Source organism: Pan paniscus, chromosome 5, assembly GCF_029289425.2.
Source record: "Pan paniscus chromosome 5, NHGRI_mPanPan1-v2.0_pri, whole genome shotgun sequence".
NCBI lineage: Eukaryota > Metazoa > Chordata > Mammalia > Primates > Hominidae > Pan > Pan paniscus.
The window spans coordinates 161,854,675-161,877,446 of record NC_073254.2 but is presented as its reverse complement, the minus strand read 5'-3'; the positions used below and the strand labels follow the sequence as shown (position 1 = coordinate 161,877,446).

The 22,772-nt window shown below is 36.3% G+C and overlaps 1 protein-coding gene across 3 annotated transcripts in view; it reads left to right on the top strand.

Annotated features, from left to right (window-relative positions):
• LOC134730628 (putative uncharacterized protein encoded by LINC00269) overlaps positions 1-22,772 on the top strand; it is a 556,641-nt gene that overhangs the window by 146,457 nt on the left and 387,412 nt on the right. The window lies entirely within an intron of this gene.

Here is a 22,772-nt window from a genome sequence, read left to right as displayed (position 1 = left end):
TAAGCATTAATTTAGAAAGCTGATAAACATCACATGTAGAGCATATTAATTGTGAAGGAAAACAGAACAAAGTTTCTGAAGTGAACTGATTGCAAATGTACTAGTTTGAATTAGTGTTTGCTTCACTTAAGGCCTGTTATATGTTCTAAGATCATTACATGTGAATAAAGAATTGATTTTAATTCTTATGTTTGAAAGGAAATGAAACAAATTCAAGTTTGGACTGTCTTCAGATTTTTCAGCTTTTGGAAAATTTAATTTGTTATAAATGTAAATAATAAAAATGAAATCTGAAAGTTAATACTAAAGGATGGTATAATAAATGACTCTTACTGATCAAAGGCTTAAAGCCCAATCTACTGCAGAAATGAAACAAAATATCATTCATTTTAAAGACACAATAACTATATAGCTATATTATAAAGTTCTAAGGTAGCAAATAAGTTTCTTAAGCTAACACACACAATAACCAATGGTGTAAAACTGAATGTCATATGATATAGTTCATTGTCTTACTGTAAGGCATGTTACTTGAATTTTTCTTCTTTATATTTTCAGTCTAAAATGTATAATTACTGTAACAAATCATAACAGTTATGAAATTCAGCAGTGCTTCTTTGGTGATTTTTTTGCAGGCATTTTGCTTTTATTTTAAACTAGATTCTAAGTGACGTCTCATTATACTTTGAGAAATTTATTCTTGTTTGCTGGCTTTCTCTCAACTACATATTTTTCTAAACACTAATGGAATTAAAAATTAAGCCATTATTCAGCTTTTAAATAAGAATTGCTTTCCTTTTTTGAATTGCCTTCTCATTAATATTAAAAGATTCAATTTTTTAAACTAATGTTCAGTGTCTACCTGCTCTTAAAATTGTAGAAGGCTTTTGCACATGCTATTCTTTTCCTGTTGCTATATTTCACTTTCAAGACTCAATTTATCTTGGATAATAGGTTGTGTCATACAGGGTTTTTTATTTTGCTTCAGAGCAGGGGTCAGCAAACTGCAGCCCGAGAGCCAAATTTAGCCCATTGCCTCTTTTTTTGTACAGCCAGTGGACTAAGAATGGTTTTAACATTATCAAATTTTTGAGAAAATCAGTGCAAAAAATCTTCATGACAAGTAAAAATATGAAGTTCAAGTTTTCGTATCTATAACTCCAATTTTTAATTAAAATATTAAGTATTTGTGAACATCTGCTTTCTCTCTTTTTTATACAAGTTCCCACATAGTATCCTTAATTTTGCTTCTGGGGCTGCAAAATATAAATATTTACTATTTGGTCCTTTACAAAAACACTTTGCTAACCCTTGCTGTAGAGAAATAGATTATATTGCAACTCTTAGACTGTGCCATGTTTTTTTTTTTTTTTTTCTTTCCTGGGATATGGAGATTGTCCTATAGAGATCTACTTATCTTTTCTGACTGCAAAAGTGCCAACACTCAAGATTTCTTACCCTACATCTCTGGTAAAACTGAATTTGGCAGTATCTTTGGGGAGTAGGGAGAGCAGTTCTTCAGAGTTCTGTACCAAAATTGCTTCTTTCATGGTATTCGTCAAGCTGTAATGTTTGAATTTCTTACCTTTCTTTCTTCCAACTAAGAGGAATGTTTTAAGAAGATATGACTGTGATGAATCTCTCTGTAGCCTTACGGATCTTGCCTTGCCAATTGTGTGCACCAACCCTAAAGGTTTTTTGTTCGTTTGTTTGTTTTTTTTACAATTTTTGTGAAGTTGAAAGCTTTCCAATAACTCACAGAGAGTGGGTCTCTAGGAGATGTAGGGATGGGCATTTTGTAGGAAAGTACATCTGAGAAAAAAATGTGGAAGTTTTATGCAGTGCTTGTCAAAAGCAGAATAGAATAAATGCATGAATTCACTTTAGTTCTACTGTGTCATGAATTGATAAAATTGTAGTAACTGGGTGAGCATTTATATTGACATTTCCAGAAATCAACGACTGACTGTATGTGGGATTTTATATAGCAAATTGTGCCCAGTTTTTGAATTGAGAGTCTTCATGGAGTTTTGCACTCATGCATTTCCACTAAGATATGTATGTGTACACACACACACACACACACACATACCCATATTCATATACATATGAAGCCACTGAGGGTTACATTTTTAAAAAATTATTTTTGATTTTTTTCTTTGTGCCTGATAAATTATTTTTTTGCTGGTGATGGAAACAAAACACGTAAGGGGACTGCCATAATTCAAAATCAAGGTCTCAAAGAATAGCAGTGAAGTAAAAAAACACATTTGCTGAGACTCATTCAACCAATTGCTCCAATTGAGTGCAGTCAACATTATTTACATTAACAAATGCTCTATTTTGCCCTCTAAGAAACTATTTGTCAATGTTGGAAAGTCATTTTGTATTAACTACTGTATTTCATGAATTGTGTAATTTTTTAATAAATTGTTTTTAACCTAAGTAGTTATTAAGGACAGCATCTCTAGACTATAATAATAAAATCATAGCATGGTAGATGGGACTGATGTGTTTTTGCCCAGGATATCCACAATTACATACCAAATTGGTTGTAAAAAAAAAAGTATCAATTTATATTATATGCTGTTATTATAAGTGCATTCAAATGGCAGTTCTTCAATATTGTTTCTCTTCAATTGATATTACAATCTAATTTGCAGTAAACTAATAGAAATAAGCCACTAAAATTTAAGGATAATATTCAAATAAATAAACATTTTGGGATCTAAAGTTGTCCCAATTCTACTACAAAAATCTAATATCTTGTAATGATGTATTATAGCATTGTGACCACCTAACCCTTTAAAAGAGCTATGATACATTGATTTCTGTCCACAGGTTTACTCTGGAACTTATCTTTTCTAATATCTTCTTCTTTGTTTTTAAATTTTACTTTAAGTTCTGGGATACATGTGCAGAACGTGCAGGTTTGTTACATAGGTATACATGTGCCATGATGGTTTGCTGAACCTATCAACCCATCATCTAGGTTTTAAGCCCCACATGCATTAGGTGTTTGTTCAAATGCTCTCCCTCCCCTTGCCCACAACCCCCCAACAGGCATGGGTGTATGTTGTTCCCCTCCCTGCATCCATAGGTTCTTATTGTTCGACTCCCACTTATGGTGAGAAAATGTGGTGTTTGGTTTTCTGTTCCTGCGTTAGTTTGCTGAGAATGATGGCTCCCACCTTCATCCATGTCACTGCAAAGGACATGAACTCATTCATTTTTATGGCTGCATAGTATTCCATGGTGAATATGTGCCACATTTTCATTATCCAGTCTATCATTGATGGGCATTTGGGTTGGTTCCAAGTCTTTGCTATTGTAAATAGTGCTGCAATAAACATACGTGTGCATGTGTCTTTATAGTAGAACGATTTATAATCCTTTGGGTATATATCCATTAATGGGATTGCTTGGTTAAATGGTATTTCTGGTTCTAGATCCTTGAGGAATCACCACATTGTCTTCTACAATGGCTGAACTAATTTACACTCCCACCAACAGTGTAAAAGCATTCCTATTTCTCCACAGCCTGGCCAGCATCTATTGTTTCCTGACATTTTAATAATCGCCATTCTAACTGGTGTGATGTCTTTGTTTTTAATTGTGTCAACTTCTATTAGATGAACAGAATCCCAAAGTCCAAATTCCTAGGCTTTCTAATAATGTAATTCATAAAGTAATATTAGAATGCTTTTTACAATAGATTGGTTTAAAGTATGATATTTTATTGCATTAGATTATAAATATGAAATTAAGATGCATAATTTAAAAAGAAGAATACATAATTAGAGCAAATTTTTAAAAATATAAATACTTAGATACCATTAAGCATCTTTCATGTCAGACATAACCAGTTTTAGGTACTGATTATGAAATTTAATCTCTGTCAGACTCAGACTTTCTTAATATTGTTTATTTATAAAAACACTACTTTATTGTATACATTGTGTTTTAAGCAACACACTTAAATAACAAAGATTATGCACCACTTGTTCATTTTTTTCTAGGCAGTTAATTTTGAAAATTTTCGTTTGAATAGGTCAACACATCTGTTTCTTAGAATAATAATTGTTTTTATTTTCTTTTCTTGCTCTCCTGTCTTTTTATGAACTTTAAAAGAATGTATCCGTCTATATCTAATCTATCTATCTATCTATCTATCTATCATCTATCTTTCTTTCTATCTATCTTGCATATTAAAAAGTATTGAGATAATTTGTCCAGGGTTCCCACAATTAAACATTCATTTGGCTATAAAGAAGAAAATGCCATTTATTTTTCAGTTTGTTGTAGTGATTATAATCGTACATGATAATGATATATATTTATGATAATGATATATATTTTTCAATAAAAACTTTTTTCGATGTTTTTCAATAATACATATCCTTATAAAATTATTATTGAAAAAAGGGTTTGCTCAACTTCCAAAATTTAATTGAGAAGAAAGAATTCTTAAAGAGCAGACCTAGTGCTTACAACAAACTCCAATTCTGCTAAGAAAATGTGTGAGCGTGCACTTTCTCAGTGTATGTTTGGGAACTGTGTATGCTTTCATTCAATTTAAATTTCTTTACCCACACCCTTTCTCACTCAGGTGCTTCCAAATTTATAGAGACAAAATATTGGGGTGTTTCTTCTAATTGGCATTGCAAAATTATTATATAACATATGGTATATTTGTTTCAATTAGTTGATTTTTGTATCAAAAATTATTCAATAATTATTTTTATTGCACATTTTTTTAGTTACTGGCTTTTTACATCAGAACCTCTTCATCCCAAGCAATTTATACTGTTTCATCTCATGGCCTTCTAAAGTACATCAAGCCATAATTGTATTTTATTTTTTAATTTTTCTTTCCCCCTTTTGTTCTAATTTTTCTCTTTCTTCTTTTCTCCCTTTTCTCCCTCATCCTCAGGCTCTCATCAAGTCATCATTTTAGAAAAACACATTAATTATATGCTTTCTGAGAATTTCTAAGTTGACGTCTTCTAGGTGTATTATAATTTTATGTACCACAAAGAAAGAAAGAAAAGGATTCTACCCAATAAACTCTGGCATGACATTGATCCAGAGCATACACTAATCTTAACCAAGTTAAAAACCTGAAAATAATTTGCATTCTAGAGTCAATGATGAAATTTAGCTGAAAACATCTTCCTTACTCTTCTGTGTGTGAAGATCAACCTGGATATAGAATCCTTTGGGAGGTAGCACAGCGTAGAGTTTAAAAGCACAGAATTTGTCCTCAAAACCCAGCTCTGCTGTTTATTATTTGTGTGACCTTGGAGAAGGTCACACTTTGCTTCAGTTTTCCCATCTTTGAAATAGGGCTAACAAAATGAGCTAGCTCATAGTGTTATAATAAGCATCGAAAGAGTTCCTATTGGAAGGCAGTTCTCTTAAAACAGTATGGATCATATAAATGTTAGTAACATAAATAACAAATAAGATTCTCAAACTCAGTGAATTGTCCTCTGACATTGTGCGTGGCAGAGAATTTTAAAGCCAGGTAGGTAGTAATTTGCCTCCCTTAGTACTGTTAAAATTTCCCAATTTTTAATATTGAAAAAAAAAAACACACACTGGTACTTGTTGGGCTGCTTAAGATGATTTTCTATTTAAAGCAAATTTCATTAGACATTCCATGTTCTTACATTCAGGTTAATGTCTGCTGTTGCTTCTCTCTTTTTGGTGCTATTTCTCCTGTAAAGGAGAAAAGGAATTCCTGTAATTCCTTTTCCTGCTTTTCTTCCCAGGCCTCCACCTGCTCATCTTTTGTCTTCTTCTTCCTTTTTCCCTTACCTAATGTGGTTGCTGCTGATGTTGTTAAGGTTTATAACACACTGCATTTGTTGCCATTAATGCAATAACTACTCTAAGGAGAGATTGGCTCTCTCTCCTCTTTCTTTTTGCTTTTGCCTTCACAATATTTGTGTTTTATCTTTAGAATCTTTGTTTTGGGGAAGTTTTCTTCAATATACAATACTCATCTTCTACTTGCAAGTTATCAGATAAGTCTCCATCACAATTTTAATTGGAAATTTTATTCTTTGTATTTCTTAAAATAATTCTCTTTTCATATATTTATTGAGACAGGGTCACCCTCTGTCACCCAGGCTGGAGTGCAGTGGCACTATTTCTGCTCATTGCAACCTTCGCCTCCTGGGTTCAGGTGATTATCTGTCTTAGCCTCCTGAATAGCCAGGACTCCTACAGCTGTGCACCACCATGCTGGCTAACTTTTGTATTTTCAGTAAAGACAGGGTTTCATTGGCCTGGCTGATCTCAAACTCCTGGCCTCATGTGATCCACCTGCCTCGGCCTCCCAAAGTGCTGGTGTTACAGGCATGAGCCAAGGTGCCCAACCAAAATTATCCCTTATTTAAGTTAACTTCTTGTATTTCACATTTACTTGTGGTCCCTGGTAGTTTGTTTTTGAGAATATTTATAATTACCAATTCAGTTTCTTTAAATGTACAGGTATATTCAGATGTCCTTTTCCTCCTTGTGTTAGTTTTGTTATTTAATATTTTTTTCTAGGAATTTTTCCATGTCACCTAAATTTTTGAAGTTTTTGGCATAAGGATATTCATAATGTTCTCTTGCTATCTTTTTAATCTCTATAGCATTTATAGCTATGTCGTGCCTTTCCTTCCATTAATGTCTATCTGGATTCCTCTCCTCCTTTTTCCTCCTCTTCCTCCTCCTCTCTCTTATTTCCCCTTATCCACCCCAATGAATCTTGCCAGAAATTTGTCAGTCTATTGGTGTCATTTCAACAGAGACACCATTGTCTATCATTCCATGCCTCACCCATGTGTACACATTATTTAGCTCCTACTTATAAATAGGATCATGAAGTATTGCTCTTTCTGTGTCTGACTTGTTTCACTTAAAACAGTGGCCTCAAATTCCAACCATGTTGATGCAATAGACTTGATTTAATTTTTTATGGCTGAATAGTATTACATGGTATATACATTTACCATATTTTCCCTATCCATCATCCACTAATGGACACTTAGGTTGATTACATATCTTTGCTATTGTGAATAGTGCTGCAATAAACATACAAGTTCAGGCATCATTTGATATAAAGATTTCTTGTCCTTTGGGTAGGTAACCCATAGACGGAATGTTTGGATCACATGGTAGTTCTATTTTTAGTTCTTTGAGAAATCTTCATACTACTTTCCACAGGGACTATATTAACTTACATTCCTACCAGCAGCATTATAAAAGCTCTCTTTTCTCTGTATCCTTGCCAATATCTATTATTTTTTGTCTTCTCAGTCACAGCCATTCTAACTTTGTGATTTTGATTTACGTTTATCTCACGATTAGTGATTTGCACATTTTTTCATATGTCTGTTGGTGATTTTTATGTCTTCTTTTAAAAAAGTCTGCTTTTTTCAACTTTTAGTTTCAGTGGTACATGTGCAGGTTTTTTATATAGGTAAATTGCATGTCACGGGGTTTGGTGCACAGATTATTTTATGCCCCATAGACAGTTTTCAATCTTCGCCCTCCTCCCACCCTCCACCCTCAAGTAGGCTCTGTTGTCTGTAGTTTGTGTCCATATGTACTCAATGTTTAGTTCCCACTTATAAGTGAGGACAAGCAGTATTTGGTTTTCTGTTCACTTAGAATAATGGCCTCCAGCTGTATCCATGCTGCTGCAAAGGACAAGATCTCATTCTTTCTTTTGGCTGCATAGTATTCTGTGGTGTATATGTATGTGCAACATTTTTTATCCAGTTATCATTGATGGGCATTTAGGCTGACTCTATGTCTTTGCTATTGTGAATTGTGTCGCAATAAACATACACATAAATGTGTTTTTATGGTAAAATGATATATATTTCTTTGAGTACATACTCAATAATGGGATAGCTGGGTTGAATGGTAATTCTGTCGTAAGTTCTTTGAGAAATCACCCAACTGCATTCTGCAATGGCTGAACTGACTTACATTCCCACCAGCAGTGTATAAACATTCCCTTTTTTCCACAACCTTGGTAGCATATGTTATTTTTTGACATTAATAATAGTCATTATGACCCATGTGAGATGTTATCTCATTGTGGTTTTGATTTGCATTTCTCCAATAATTAGTGATGTTGAGAATTTTTTCAGATGCTTGTTGGCCACATGTATGTCTTCCTTTGAAAAGTGTCTGTTCGTATTCTTTGCTCACTTTTTTTATGGAGTTATTTGTCTTTTGCTTGTTAATTTGTTTATGTTTCTTATAGATTCTGGGCATTAGAACTTTGATGGATTAATAGTGTGAAAATACTTTCTCCCATTTGTAGGTTGTCTGTTTACTCTTGACAATTTCTTTTTGCTGTGCAGAAGATCTTTAGTTAAATTAGAACCATTTTTCAATTTCTGTTTTTGTCATAATTACTTTTGGCGTCTTAATCATGAAATTTTTGCCAGGCCTTATGTCCAGAATGGTATTTCCTAGGTATCTTCCAGGGTTTTTGTGGTTTTAAATTTTGCATTTAAGTTTTTAATCAATCTTGAGTTAATTTTTGTATATGGTGTAAAGAAGGGGTCTGGCTTGAGCCTTCTACATATTGTCATGGATCCTTGGGGTGATGCTTTTCTGGCTGGAAACCCCTGTGGCTAGTGGCACCTTTGCCCAAGTTTTGCTCGGGCCTGCTGGGCTTGTTCTGCCCACTTGGTCTGGCAGGCTGTGCTCAGTTTACACTACTGGCCTGCATCCTATGCCTGCCAAGGGTGAGTAGAGTGGCAAGGGTTGTGTGAGCAAGTGAGTGTGGGATCCAACCATTGTGCACAGCCAGGCATGCTGGCGGCAGTGGGGCGGGCAGCTCCAGGCACTGGCCCTGGTGCTGGCTCCCTGTGAGGCTGCAGTTGGAGCAGGTATACCCCAAGCAGCTTCCATGGCTGGCACCAAGGAATGCAGTGATGCCTGGAAGCTTGGAGATGCCAGGAACTGCAGAGCCCCAAAGAGGGTGTCACACCCCTGGTTCAGAGAGCTCCTAGGTCTGGGCTTCCTGAAAGGCCACAGCTCTTCTCTCCTTATTTCTTTTCTCCTTTTTGTCACCTGCAATGTGGTGAGCAAGGGGCATGTTTCAGCCCCGTTTGTGTTACAGCTCTCTTAGCCCTGCCATTTGGCAGATCCTGAGTTCTTGTCCTGCATCCAGGAAGAATGAGGTATGTGGACTACTGGAGGGCGAACAAGGTGAAGAGGAGCTTTATTGAGCGACCAAACAGCTCAGAGGATACCTGCATTGGGTAGATCCTCTCTGCAGGCAGGGTGTCCCGGTGAGTGTTCAGCTCTCAGCAGAGAGGAGACCCTGGAGTGGGTAGCTCCTCTCTGCAGCTGGTAGTCTGACATCTCCACAGCTCTCAGCGGTATGGTCCCCTTTATCATTTCTGATTGTGTTTATTTGGACCTTTCTCTTTTTTTTATATATTAGTCTAGTGAGTGGTCTACCTATCTTATTTATTCTTTCAAACAATCACCTTCTAGATTTGGTGATCTTTTGTATGTTTTTTCCTGTCACAATTTCCTTCAGTTCAGCTCTGATTATGGTTATTTCTTGTCTTCTGCTAGTTTTGGGGTTGGTTTTCTCTTCTTTCTCTAGTTCTTCTAGGTGTAATGTTAAGTTGTTAATTTGAGATCTTTCTAACTTTTCAATGTGGGTATTTAGTGCTATAATCTTCCCTCTTAACACTGGTTTGGCTATATCCTAGAGACCGTTGTATGTTGTGTCTTTGTTCTATTAGTTTCAAAGAATTTTTATATGTCTGCCTCAATTTCATTATTTAACTCAGAAGTCATTCAGGAGCAGATTGTTTAATTTTCTTGTAATTGTATGGTTTTGAATGATTTTCTTAGTGTTGATTTCTATTTTTATTGTGCTGTGGTCTGAGAGTGTAGTTGGTATAATTTTGTTTTTTTAATTTTTTTGAATTTGCTAAGGATTGTTTTTATGGCCAATTGTGTGGTCAGTTTTAGAGTATGTGCCATGTACAGATAAGCTGAAGAGTCCCTTCAGCTCACTGGTCCATTTGGTCAAGTATTGCACTCAGGTCCTGAATAGCTTTGTTGGTTTTCTGCCTTGATGATATGTCTAATACTGTCAGTGGGCTGTTGAAGTCCCTGACTATTGTTGTGTAGTTATCTAAGTTTCTTTGTAGGTCTCTTAAGAACTTGTTTTATAGATCTGGGTGCTCCTGTGTTGGGTGCCTATATTTTTAGGACAGTTAGGTCTTCTTGTTCAATTGGATACTTTACCATTATGTAGTACCCTTCTATGTTGGTTTAAAAGTCTGTTTTGTCTGAAATTAGAATAACAGTCACTGTTTTCCATTTGCTTGGTAGATTTTTCTCCATCCCTTTACTTTGGACTTATGTTTGTCATTGGATGTGAGATGAATCTTTTGAAGACAGCATACCATGGATTTTGTTTCTTTATCCAAATTGTCGCTCTGTGCCTTTTAATTGAGGTTTTTAGCCCATTTACATTCAAGGTTAATATTAATATATGTGGATTTGATCCTGTCATCATGTTGTTAGCTGGTTGACATTGTTTGTGTGGTTGCTTTATAGTGTCAATGGTCTGTGCGCTTAAGTGTTTTTTTTGTAGTGGCAATGGTCTTTCCTTTTCATATTTAGCACTCCCTTCAAAACTTTTTGTAAGTCATTTCTGGTGGTAACAAATTCCCTTTGCATTTGCTTGTCCAAAAAAGATCTTATTTCTTCTTCACTTATCAAGCTTAGTTTGGCTGGATATGAAATTCTTGGTTGAAATTTATTTTCTTTAAGAATGCTAGATGTAGGTATCCAATCTCTTCTGGCTTATAGGGTTTCTGTGAAACATTGGCTTTTAGCCTGATGGAGTTCCCATTGTTACCTGACTCTTCTCTCTAGCTGCCTTTAACATATTTTCTTTCATTTCAACTTTGGAGAATCTGATAACTATGTATCCTGAGGATGGTCACCTTGTGTAGTATTTTGCAGGGGTCCTCTGCATTTCCTGAATTTAAATTTTGGTCTCTAGTGAAGTTGGAGAACTTTTCATGGATGATATCTTGAAATATGTGTTCTAAGTTGCTTGCTTTCTGTCCCTGTCTTTAGGGATACCAGTGAGTCATAGATTTGGTCTCTTTACATAATCCCATATTTCTTAGAGGTTTGTTCATTCTTCTTTAATCTTTTTTCTTTTCTGAGCTGAGTGAGTTATTTTGGAGAACCACTCTTTAAGCTCTGAGATTCTTTCCTCAGCTTGGTTGATTCTGCTGTTAATATTGTGAGTTTATTCTAAAATTCCTGATATGAGTTTTTCAGCCTTGTCAGATCACTTTGGTTCTTTCTTAAGATGGCCATTTTTTTCTTTCATCTTCTATATCATTTTATTGTATTCCTTAGAATTATTGGATTGGGTTTTGACTTTCTCTTGAATTTTGATAATCTTCCTTTCTATTCATATTCTGAATTCTATTTCTGTAATTTCAGCCACCTGAGCATGGTTAATAACCATTGATGGGGAAATAGTGTGGTTGTTTGGGGATACAAATATTCTGGCTTTTTGAGTTGCAAGAGTTCTGTTTTTTTCTCATCTGTGTGGGCTGATATTTCTTCAGTCTTTGAAGTTGCTGTCCTTTGAATGGTATATATATATTTTTTTGCTTGTATCTTCTTTGATGCCCTTGGGGTTTAATAGTGGTATAATGTGGGTTCAGCCAACTGGCTTCCTTTTTGGAAGATTTTATGGGGCTAAGACTCAGCTTAACCATCTTGGGCTGCATGCTCTATCTCTGGACGGTTGATATTGGGACTCTGGCTTTGTTCTCTGGCCCCTCAAGGTTAGGAACCTGCTGCACTGGAGGGAATGAGGTGTTCCTGAATGACTGTCCACAACACTCCAATTGGTGGTGCTGACCAAGTCACTTCATCAGGGTGGTGGCATTGGGATCCATTCTTGTTCACACATGCCAGCAGCTGTGGCAGCATGGCAGAGTGCATCATTGTTAGCTGGGCTGGGGTGGTGGCAGACATGGGACTGCTGGTGTCTGTGCATTTGTTTGAAGTGGTGGTGGTGGTGGTGTGGGGCAGAGGGCAGGGCCACTGGCATCTGTGTGCATGTTTGTATTGGCAGTGATGTTGGCATGGGGGAAGGGAACTGTCAAGCATGGAGCTACCAGCCTCTGTGCATTTGGACCAGCTGCATTGGTAGTGTGGAGTTGGTGGCAGGGCCACTGCCATTCATGTACCTATATACACCTTGGCAATGTCAGCATAAGGGCAACATGCTGCCTGGCATGGGGCTATTGGCCTCCATGTTCACATTTATGCTGGCAATGGCAGCTTGTTGAGGGGTGCGCACTCACACCAGCAACAGTGGTGTGGTGGAGGGGAGGTGATATCCTCCCATGTGTGTGTTGCAGCAATGCAGTTGGGGGGTGCGATATGGTTTCAATCTGTGTCCCTGCCCAAATCTCCTGTCAAGTTGTCATCCTAGTGTTGGAGGTGGGACCTGGTGGAAGGTGAATGGATCATGGGGGCAGTTTCTCACGAATGGTTTAACACCTTCCATCTTGGGTCTGTTCTCATGACAGTGAGTGAGTTCTCATGAGATCTGGTTATTTAAAAGTGTGTAGCACCTACCCCTGCCTTCCTCCTGCTCGAGTCATATGAAGTGCCTCGCTCTTGCTTTGCCTTCCTTTATGATTGGAACTTTCTGAGGCCCCACCAAAAGCAGAAACTGCTATGCTTTTTATACAGCCTGCAGGAACATGAGAAAATTAAACCTATTTTCTTTTTAAATTACTCAGTCTCAGATATTTCTTTATAATAGTATAAGAATGGACTAATACAGCATGGCTATGGGCAAGTGTGTGCCATCAAAGCAGCATGGGGGAGGATGCAGTGAGGTGAGTGCAAGGATGGGCTTCTGCATATCAGCAGGGGCTGCTCTCCTGGAGCTCTTTGATAGTCAGGTGTGGTTTGCTGGTGAAGGAGCTATGATATGTGCTTCCAGGATTCATCACAGTTGGGTGTCTGAGGCTGCACTGCAAGTGGGCATGGCCAGACTGGTCCTATCTCATGGGCAAAACTGCCCTGCTGTGTCCAGGTCTGACAGTATCCCTAAGGCTAAAGTCTCCCAGGGGAGCATGGTAAGCCTTAGGGAATGGGTATCCTTCCCTGTGCTTCATTGCAGATATTCCCACACCAAACACTCTGGGCACTGCACAGGTTAGTCCTGCCCCTACCACTTATCTAAGCAGCCCTCCCTGCCAGCTCAAGTGTCTGAGGGTTGTCAGGTCTCCTTCTGTCAGAATTTCAGAGGTCTCCGGCAAGAGCGGGTTGCTTCTCACCTGTTCAACTCACCTCTTTCCCAGGAGTTTTGGGGGCCAGGAAAGAGTCCTGATGCATAGTAGCCAGTGCAGGGTTCCCAGCTTCCTTGCCCTTCAGCCCAGAGTGTGTATCCTCCCTCTGTCCACTCTCAATGCCTTCTTTCTCAAGACCTGCTCAGAGTGCACCAGTCTTCCTGATGTACTGGTGTCTTGGTGGCAGATGTTCCTGCTGGCTGCTTCTAGTCAGCCATCTTGCCAGTTAACCCTGCTTTGTTTTTAATAATCATCTGTCCTCAATCTTCAGTACTACTCTGAAATTCCTTTACTAACTTCTTAGATTCCTCATTAATATGCAGCAATTCCTTTCTTTCTAACATTTATTTATAATATGTACATTCCCATTCAAGTAATATATATACTAACTGTACTGTAGGACTTTTCCTAAGTTTTTTTTATAATTAAGTTGAGTTCTATTTTTTTCTGATTTTTTTTTCTTAAGTGGGTACATAAGATTGTGGGTTTTAAAAAAATTTCAGAAACATTTTATTTACATTTTTCTTATTAATTTCTGATTTCATGTTATTTTCAAAGAATGTGATCTGTGTTATATAAATTTTAAATTTTTTGAGAATTGTTTTACAACTCAATATGTGATACTTTTTTCAAATGTTTTTTCTTTACTTCAAAAATATGGAGCATTTTTGACCTTTTTCTTTCTCTCATACTCCACAGGTTGTCTATCAGTGAGTACAGAAAATATTCATAATCATTCTACTTCATACTCATGCCCAGATGTATAAAACATGTAAAGATGTATGTTGAAACTTTAAAAAATCCTTCTTGTTTCTAGCCTCTCTAATTCACTCTCTCATTTCTTTCTGTCTCATATTTTCCATATTCTTATCACTTTTATCACTCTGTGTTGCAATCTAGATAATTTCTTCAGATTTATCTTCTAGATCACTATCCCTCTCTTCTGCCTTGGTTAGTTGTTTAAGTCATTCATCAAATTTCTAACTTTAGTTTTTTTCTGCTTGTTGAAAGTATATTTGAATACTTGGTTGTTTAATTTAATTTTATTTATATTAACATATTGTAATAGAATTACTTACGTGCTGTCTTGGACTCTTTGGTTTTACTAATCTTCCAATTCTTAGCCATTAGTTCTCACTCCCATAATATTAATTATATTTGTCTTTCTAACATCAGTTGTATAAATAAAATTCATTAATTTTGAGTGTATGATTAAAGAGTTCTTACAAATGTGTATAGCTAGGTAAGCATCACCATACTTATGATACAGAACATTCCATTGCCTCAAATTTCCCCTCATAGCCTTTGTCGTCTGTCAATACTCTCTCCCAGCCCAGGTGTTAGCAACTACCAATCTGCTTTCTGGCACTATACTTTTACATCTTCTATAATTTTATATAAATTGAATCATACTGTATATAGTGTTTAATTTTTGTATTGTTTTTTATTTAGCAGTTTTTGTGATTCAGCCATTTTTTGTGTGTCAGAATTTTGTTTTTATTAATGAGTAATTTTCCATTGAATGGACATACCACAAATTTTGAATTCTTTCAAAACTGATGAATTTATTAGTTTCCTATGGCTGCTTTACCAAAGCATCACAAACTGGGTAGCTTAAGCAACAGAAATTTATTGTTTTACAGTTCTGGAAGCTAGAATTATGAGATCCAGGTGTTGGCAGGGTTCATTCCTTCTGAATTCTGTGAGGGATAATGTTTCAGGCCTTTCTCCTTGCTTCCAGTGGTTTTCTGGTAATCTTCAGCTTTCCTTGGCTTGCAGATATATCATTCCAATCTCTGTTTTTATGTTCCCATAGCATTCTCTCAGTGTGCATATCTGTCTCCAAATTTTCCATTTTTATAAGCACATCCCTCATATGGAATTAAAGCCCACTCTAATGTCCACATCTTAATTTGACTACATGTGCAAAGACCGTATTTCCAGATAAGATGTTATTCTTGAGGTACTGAAGGTTAGGGCTTCTACATGTCTATTTTGAGAGAAAGCAATTTAAGCCATAACAAACATTTGCATTAGTCCTATTTTTGGCTAAATAAAATTGCATTGAACATTTAAACACAAATCTTTGAACATATGTATAAATACTTAAGAGTGGAAATGATGAATCATATGGTAAGTGTACGTTTAACTTTAAATGGTACCTTCCAATTGTTTTTAACAATTTTAATTCTTTTCAGAAATGTGTAAAATCTCCAGTTGCTCTATAGCCTCATTAACACTAAGTATTTCCAGTCATTTTACTTTTAGCCATTCTGGCATGTATTCAATCATATAACATTGTGAAAAAGCTTTCTTTTTTCAAATGATGAATGAATGCCACTGAGCATCTTTTTATGTGCTTGTTTGAAACTTGTATATCTTCTTACATGTGATGTATATTTAAATATTTTATCCATTTATAAAAAGTGTTATATTTATAAAAGTGAATTTTAAGTGTTTATTGTATATTCTGCACACAAGTTGTTCAGACATAGATTTTGCAAATATTTTCTCCTATTCTGTAGGCTGCCTCTTAGTTTTCACAAGGGCATCATTGAAAGATTCTAGTCTCCAGACTTGCCAGACAATAAATTTCTGTTGTTTTAAGACACCCAGTGTATGTTACTTTGTTACAACAGTACCAGGAAACTAAAACATATAAATATTTTTAATATACTTTGTCTTTTATTCAGTTCAAGATACTTTTATTATTTGTTTTTAAATTTTATTTTAGATTTGGGGGTTCATGGGCAGGTTTGTTACATGGATCTATTGCATACTTGTGAGGTTTGGGCTTCCAGTGAAGTCATCACCCAAATAGTGAACATTATACTCAGTAGGTAATTTTTGAACACTCATCTCCCACCCACTCTCTCCTCTTATGGAGTCTCCAGGGTTTATAATTTCTATGTCTGTGTATACCAGTTGTTTAGCCCTCACTTATAAGTGGAACGTATTTTTTTTTTTTTCGAGACAGAGCCTCGCTCTGTCACCCAGGCTGGAATGCAGTCGCACAATCTCTGCTCACTGCAACCTGGTTAAAGCAATTCTAGTGCCTCAGCCTCCTGAGTAGCTGGCATTACAGGCATGTGCCACCATGCCCAGCTAATTTTTTGTATTTTCAGTTGGGGCAGGGGGGTTCCCCATTGGCGTGGTTTGGCTGTGTGCCCACACAAATCTCATCTTGAACTGTTAACTCTCACAATTCCCACATGCTATGGGAGGAACCTGGTGGGAGGTGATTGAATCATGAGGGTAGGTCTTTCCTGCACTGTTCTCGTGATAGTGAATGTGTCTCACGAGATCTGATGGTTTTAAAATGTGAGTTTTTCTACATAAGCTCTTTTTGCCTGACACCATCCATGTAAGACATGACTTGCTCATCCTTGCCTTTAACCTTCACCATGATTGTGAGGCCTCCCCAGACATGTGGAACTGTAAGTCCAATAAACCTATTTCTTTTATAAATTGCCCAGTCTCAGATATATCTTTATCAGCAGTGTGAAAATGTATTAATACAACCATGTTTGCCAGGCTGGTCTTGACCTCCTGACATAAGGTGATTCACTCACCTCGCCCTCCCAAAGTTCTGAGATTACAGGTGTGAACTACCACGCCCAGCCCAATATTTTAATTTCTATTTCTTAGTTATTTCACTTAGGATGATGGCCTCCAGCCCCAGCCACGTTGCTGCCAAGGACATAAGTTCATTATTTTTTTATGACTAAGTAGTATTCCATGGTGTGTACATAGAATATTTTCTTTATCCCAGCAATTGTTGGTGGACACTTAAGTTGATTCCATGACTTTGCTCTTGTGAATAGTGCTATGTTATACAATAAACATACGAGCACAGGTATCCTTTTGATATAATGATTTCTTTTCCTTTGGGTAGATATACAGCAGTGGAATTTCTAGGTGGAATGGTAGTTCTCTTTTTAGTTCTCTGAGAATGCTCCAAACTGCTTTCCACAAAGATTGAACTAATTTACATTCTCACCAACAGTGTATAAGCATGTCAGCATCTTCACCAACCTCTTATTTTTTGCCTTTTTAATAATAGCTGTTCTGACTGGCATGAGATAGTATCTCATTGTGGCTTTGACTTGTATTTTTCTGATGATTAGTTATGTTGAGCATGCTTTTTCATGTTTGTTTGGCCACTTGTATGTCTTCCTTTGAGAAATGTCTGTTCATGTTTTTTGCCTAATTTTAATGGGGTTATGTGTGTTTTTCTTACCAATTTGAGTTCCTTATAGATTCTGGATATGAGTCCTTTGTCAGATACATAGTTTGCAAATACTTTCTCCCATTCTGCAGGCTGTCTGTTTATTCTGTTGATAACTTCTTTTGCTGTGCAGAAACTGTTTGGTTTAATTAATCCAGGTTTTCTGTTTGTTTTTGTTGCATTTGCTTTTGAGGTCTTAGTCATAAATTTTGCATCTAAGCCAATGTTCAAAATACTTTTAAAATTGCCTTATAATTTCTTATTTTACTCATAGTTGACTGATGGTTACATTGTCTAATTTTTCCAATATTTGATAAATTTCCTTTTGTGATTGATTTTTAGTTTTAGCAATACATTTATGTAACTTTTGCTTTCTAAATCTTAGATACCCTCAGTGTGTTTTACACTGCTAGGACATCTGTATTTGTCCTAACAAGGATTTCAAATGTTCAACAGCTATATTTGGCTAGTGGCTACTGTATTAGCACAGTCTATGTTTTCTCATTCTTGTACTTTTAGTTTATCCAGGTACAGATGTCCCCCAACTTATGATATATAATTTATGATTTCTCAACTTTGCAATAGTACAGAAGCTATACACATGAGTAGAAACCATACTTCCAGTTTCCATACAGCAATTCCATTTTTTACTTCAGCATGGTATTCAGTAAATTACACAAGATCTGTCTTTTAAAATTTCCTTTGAACCTTTTTTTGACCCATAAATTATTTAGAAGTGTGTTACTTAATTTCCACATATTCAGAGATTTTACTATCTTTCTATTACTAATTTCTAGTTTTCGTTTCATTATAGTCAGGTAACATACTCTTATGATTTTAACTGTTTTAAATTTGTTTTATGACCTAAGATATGACCTATCATATCAATGTACTATGGATACTGGAAAATAATGGGTATTCTGCTGTTCTTATATAGAGTTTTCTATGTAGGTTCATCAAATCATGATGTATCATTTTATTTTTCACCTTCATTTTTGAAGACTTTCTTTCCTAGAATTTGTAATTTTTAATGGTTATTTGGTTTCAACACCTTGCACATAAAATTTTACTCCCTTTTGGCTTTATTCTTGCTGTTAACTATCATTTGAATTGTTGTTATTTTATTAAAGTAACCTGTATTTTCTTTCTGTCATTTACAAGAAATGCATTCAGAAAGAGAAATGCTTGTGATTTCAGATTGTTGTGCATCATGCATGAGCTCTTATGCTCCTCTCTGATGGCAACCCACTTTCTAATTAGGCAAATTCCAAAATAACACTATTAACTGATTAAATTTCAGCATATTTTTGAATTAAATCACTTCAATTCCAAATAAGTTAAAGAAATTCTGGTGTCAAGAATATGGAATCACTATACATTTTTATGAATCTCTACAAACCTTCCATCAAATTAATAGAGATCAACTAGAGATCAATAGAGAACAAAAACAAAAAGACAGAAACAAACAAAAATAAACAGCAACAACAAAATCCAATGCATCCATTGGCATCAAGACCATTGGCTGTGTAACAATAGTTGTACAGAGAAGTGTGGAGAATCCTATCGGCAGAGGAATGCAGAAATTACTGAGCGTTCTTACCAGCCAAAACAGTGCTTCTTAATGAATGAGAACTTAGGTGGTAAACCAGGAAACTCTGAGAAACCCTTATACCTTCCAGTGTCTGATGAGTCCTATCAGACTTCACTTAATCACTTAGCGGCCCATGAGGAAATTTAAACAGTTTTGAAACAACCTATGCTTGCTAGAGCCTCAAAAATATTCAACATATAGTCCCTTTTAGAAGGGATTTTAAAAGTCTCTTTTAGAATTTTGACCTGGAAAAAAAATCCAAAAAACAAAAAACCCTGCTAGAAAACAAGTATAACTGGGCAACGTATAAAAACTGAGAATCTCTGAGATTAAAACAAAAGAATTCAGCCAGGCACAGTGGCTCATGCCTGTAATCTGAACACTTTGGGAGGCTGAGGCGGGCGGATCATCTGAGGTCGGGAATTAGAGACCAGCCTGACCAACATTAAGAAACCCCATCTCTACTAAAAATACAAAATCAGCCGGGTGTGGTGGTGCTGCCTGTAATCCCAGCTACACGGGAGGTTGAGGCAGGAGAATTGCTTGAACCCAGGAGGCGGAGATTGCAGTGAGCCAAGATTGCGCCATTGCACTCCAGCCTGGGCAACAAGAGCGAAACTCCATCTCAAAAAAAAAAAAAAAAAGGAGTTCATACACTGAGTGGAATGGACAGATTTCTATAAAAGGCAGAGTTTTAAGAGGCTAGCAGAATATATATACAAATTTTTTAAGATGACACCATTTTGGGATTTAAGGCCTTTAAAGCATGGACAATTTAGGAGTAAAAACAGTAAGTTTTCATAAGACTTTCTGTTTCTGTAAGACAGGGAATTGCCTAAACAAGTGGCACATTTTTGAAAATATAGCAGCTTTGACAGAAGAGAGATTTATGGAGTCATGAAATTGGAAAAACTACTCTAACTTATCTTCACCTCCTACAAATGAACCAACTGCAAGGAGTTTAGGAAAACCAGTCTCATATACAACTGGGGTGGAAAGGTTAATAATAGAACTCAAAACATAGATATTACAAGGAAAAAATGTATGAACATGAATTGAGTATATTCCAACAAGATGAAAGTGTACCATAATTAAGTCCAAAAAGAGGATGAAATATATTTTTTCTCACCTACCACCTAAACCCACATGTAGTTATTAAATGCTTGTTAAGATCACTCACTATTTCACCATGCCTTTGCAGAGTGTCAATACAATTTAGTAGTAACCGACCAACGTTGCTGTCCTTTTAGGCATTCCCTCTCTCCCCATGTTTTCTAGGTGCCTGCATTTTAGCACATGCTGCAGCATTTCCTACCCCTGGACATTTTTCCAGGTCACACTGTCAAAAGCTGTAACAATGAGTCATCACCTTGTGACAGAATGGCGTCTTCTTCTGTGTCAGGGAAAGGAGTGAGCCATCCCCAAATTACCACTTGCATTCTTGGGCTACTCCTGGTATCGGTGGTGCTAGTCTTGGGTCTTGGTCTTCTGAGATGTAGACACCAAAGCAGGTAAAGATTTTATTGGGGGAAACACCTCTGTGAGAGAAAATATGGAGTTAACCTGAGAAGGCTGGAAGAAATGACCAAGACAGCCTAAACATTCCCCTCAGCTTCACTACACTTTAAACATCTTTCTTCCTGACTATAGGTCCCTGTCCTCCATTTTCTTAAAAATTTACTTTAGAAAACTTAAAATTGTAAATGCTTCTTCTGTCTTTTTGTGATATAAATCTTCTCCCAGCCTCTTGCCACTTCCAAAACCCAGGAATGTCTTTCTCAAATACCTGGGAACCAGCTCTTTGAAATATAATCTTCAAAAAAGATAGTGTCTCTGTCTCTCCCAGTGTCTGTGCTAGGGTAGAAGCCTGACCATAATAAGGGCCAATTAGCAAACACAGATGCCTAATCACATTGACCAACCTCTTCCTAATGTCCTCCAGCACTTTTCCACTAGCTCACCCCAGGGCTAAATAACTCTCCCAGCTTTTCTTTCAGAGGAGTTGAATTCGATCTCTCTCTTTCCCATTGCAATCTTGGAAAAAAAGTCTTCTTTGACCATTTAACTCTGTCCAGTGAAATTTTTCTTTGAGAGAAGCACTAGACTTGATAAAAGTCTAGCCCTGCTTGAAGGAAAGGGAGGAAAGGTTGGTGAAAGCCCCCTAGATTGCCTTATAGTCTAAAGAATGTTTGGTAATTCTATCATGGAGCCCTTAAGCCAAAGCTATCTCTCAAAGGAGTCCCATGTTTCCCAGGAATAAGTGTACCTTACTTACCATTCCTCTGGGGTTCAGTTACTGGTTACTGTCAGTCTGTAGGAAGCTTGGTTTTGTTGCAAATGCCGTCATGGATTTCAGAGCACTGTAGCTGGGGTCCTTGGTTCATCTTTGTCACTGTAGTTGGAGCCCTGCTGCAAGTATATTCAAGGCAGCTACCCCATGTTACTTTACTAAAACTTTCAGTTCAGTGTTCAGTGAGTTCATTGCTGGGCACTTTCCTAAAGATACACTGCAACTGATTGGACTAGTGTCTTTCATTCTAGAGAAGGCATGAGTTTGTGTTTATTCTCATGAAGGAAAAAAACAGATTACCATATTGGGAAAAGAAAATAAAATTTCAGGACCTTCCAAACTTATTATGCCAAGGGGAAAAATTAAGCCCTGGAAACTGGGTTATGTAACATGGGTGTTTATCTTCCCTGGTGCATTACCATTGCTTCCTGACCTTTGTGTTGAGATGTTGTACATTAACTGGACTCCTTATTCTTCATCCAAACCTGGACCAAATTATATTGTAAATAGAGACCCTTCTGATTGTTACCACTTTACAATAGTATGTTAAGCAATCTCTTTAGAGTGTACTCAATAGAAGCCAATCAAATCTTATATCTGTATGTTAGCCTTTGAATGGAGAATGTTGTAATCCTGTTCAGCACCTCTGTTTTTGCATATATAAACAATTTTTACTAGGAGCAGTGGTTAGCATTCTTTGGCAACCATATTGCCCAGACAGCCACCCTCACATTTTGCACTTGAATAAACTCTTTTAACTAGATTTTTAGCCTTTTTCTTATTTTAGGTTGACAATATTTTGCTATAGAAACCAGATATAATTAACAGGAGTGTACAAATGTAGCCGAGAAGACTAAGAAGTAAATTAGAGTTGACACTTGAACAACAGGGGTTTGAACTGCATGGGTCCACTTATACACAGATTTTTTTCAATAAATACATTGGAAATTTTTTTGGAGATTTGCAATAATTTGAAAAACTTGCAGAAAAACCACATAGCTTAAAAATATTGAAAAAAAAGAAGAAAAATGTCCGTCATGAATGCATAAAATATATATATAGATAACAATATATTTTATTATTTATTACCATAAAATATACACACATCTACTATTTAAAGTTAAAATCCATCAATACAGTCACACATACATTTACAGACCATATATGGTGCCATTCATGGTTGAGATAAATGTAAATGAATGTAAAAATGCCTTATTAAATCATAACCATAAAATTAACTATAGTACATACTATACTACTGTAATAATTTCATAACCACCTCCT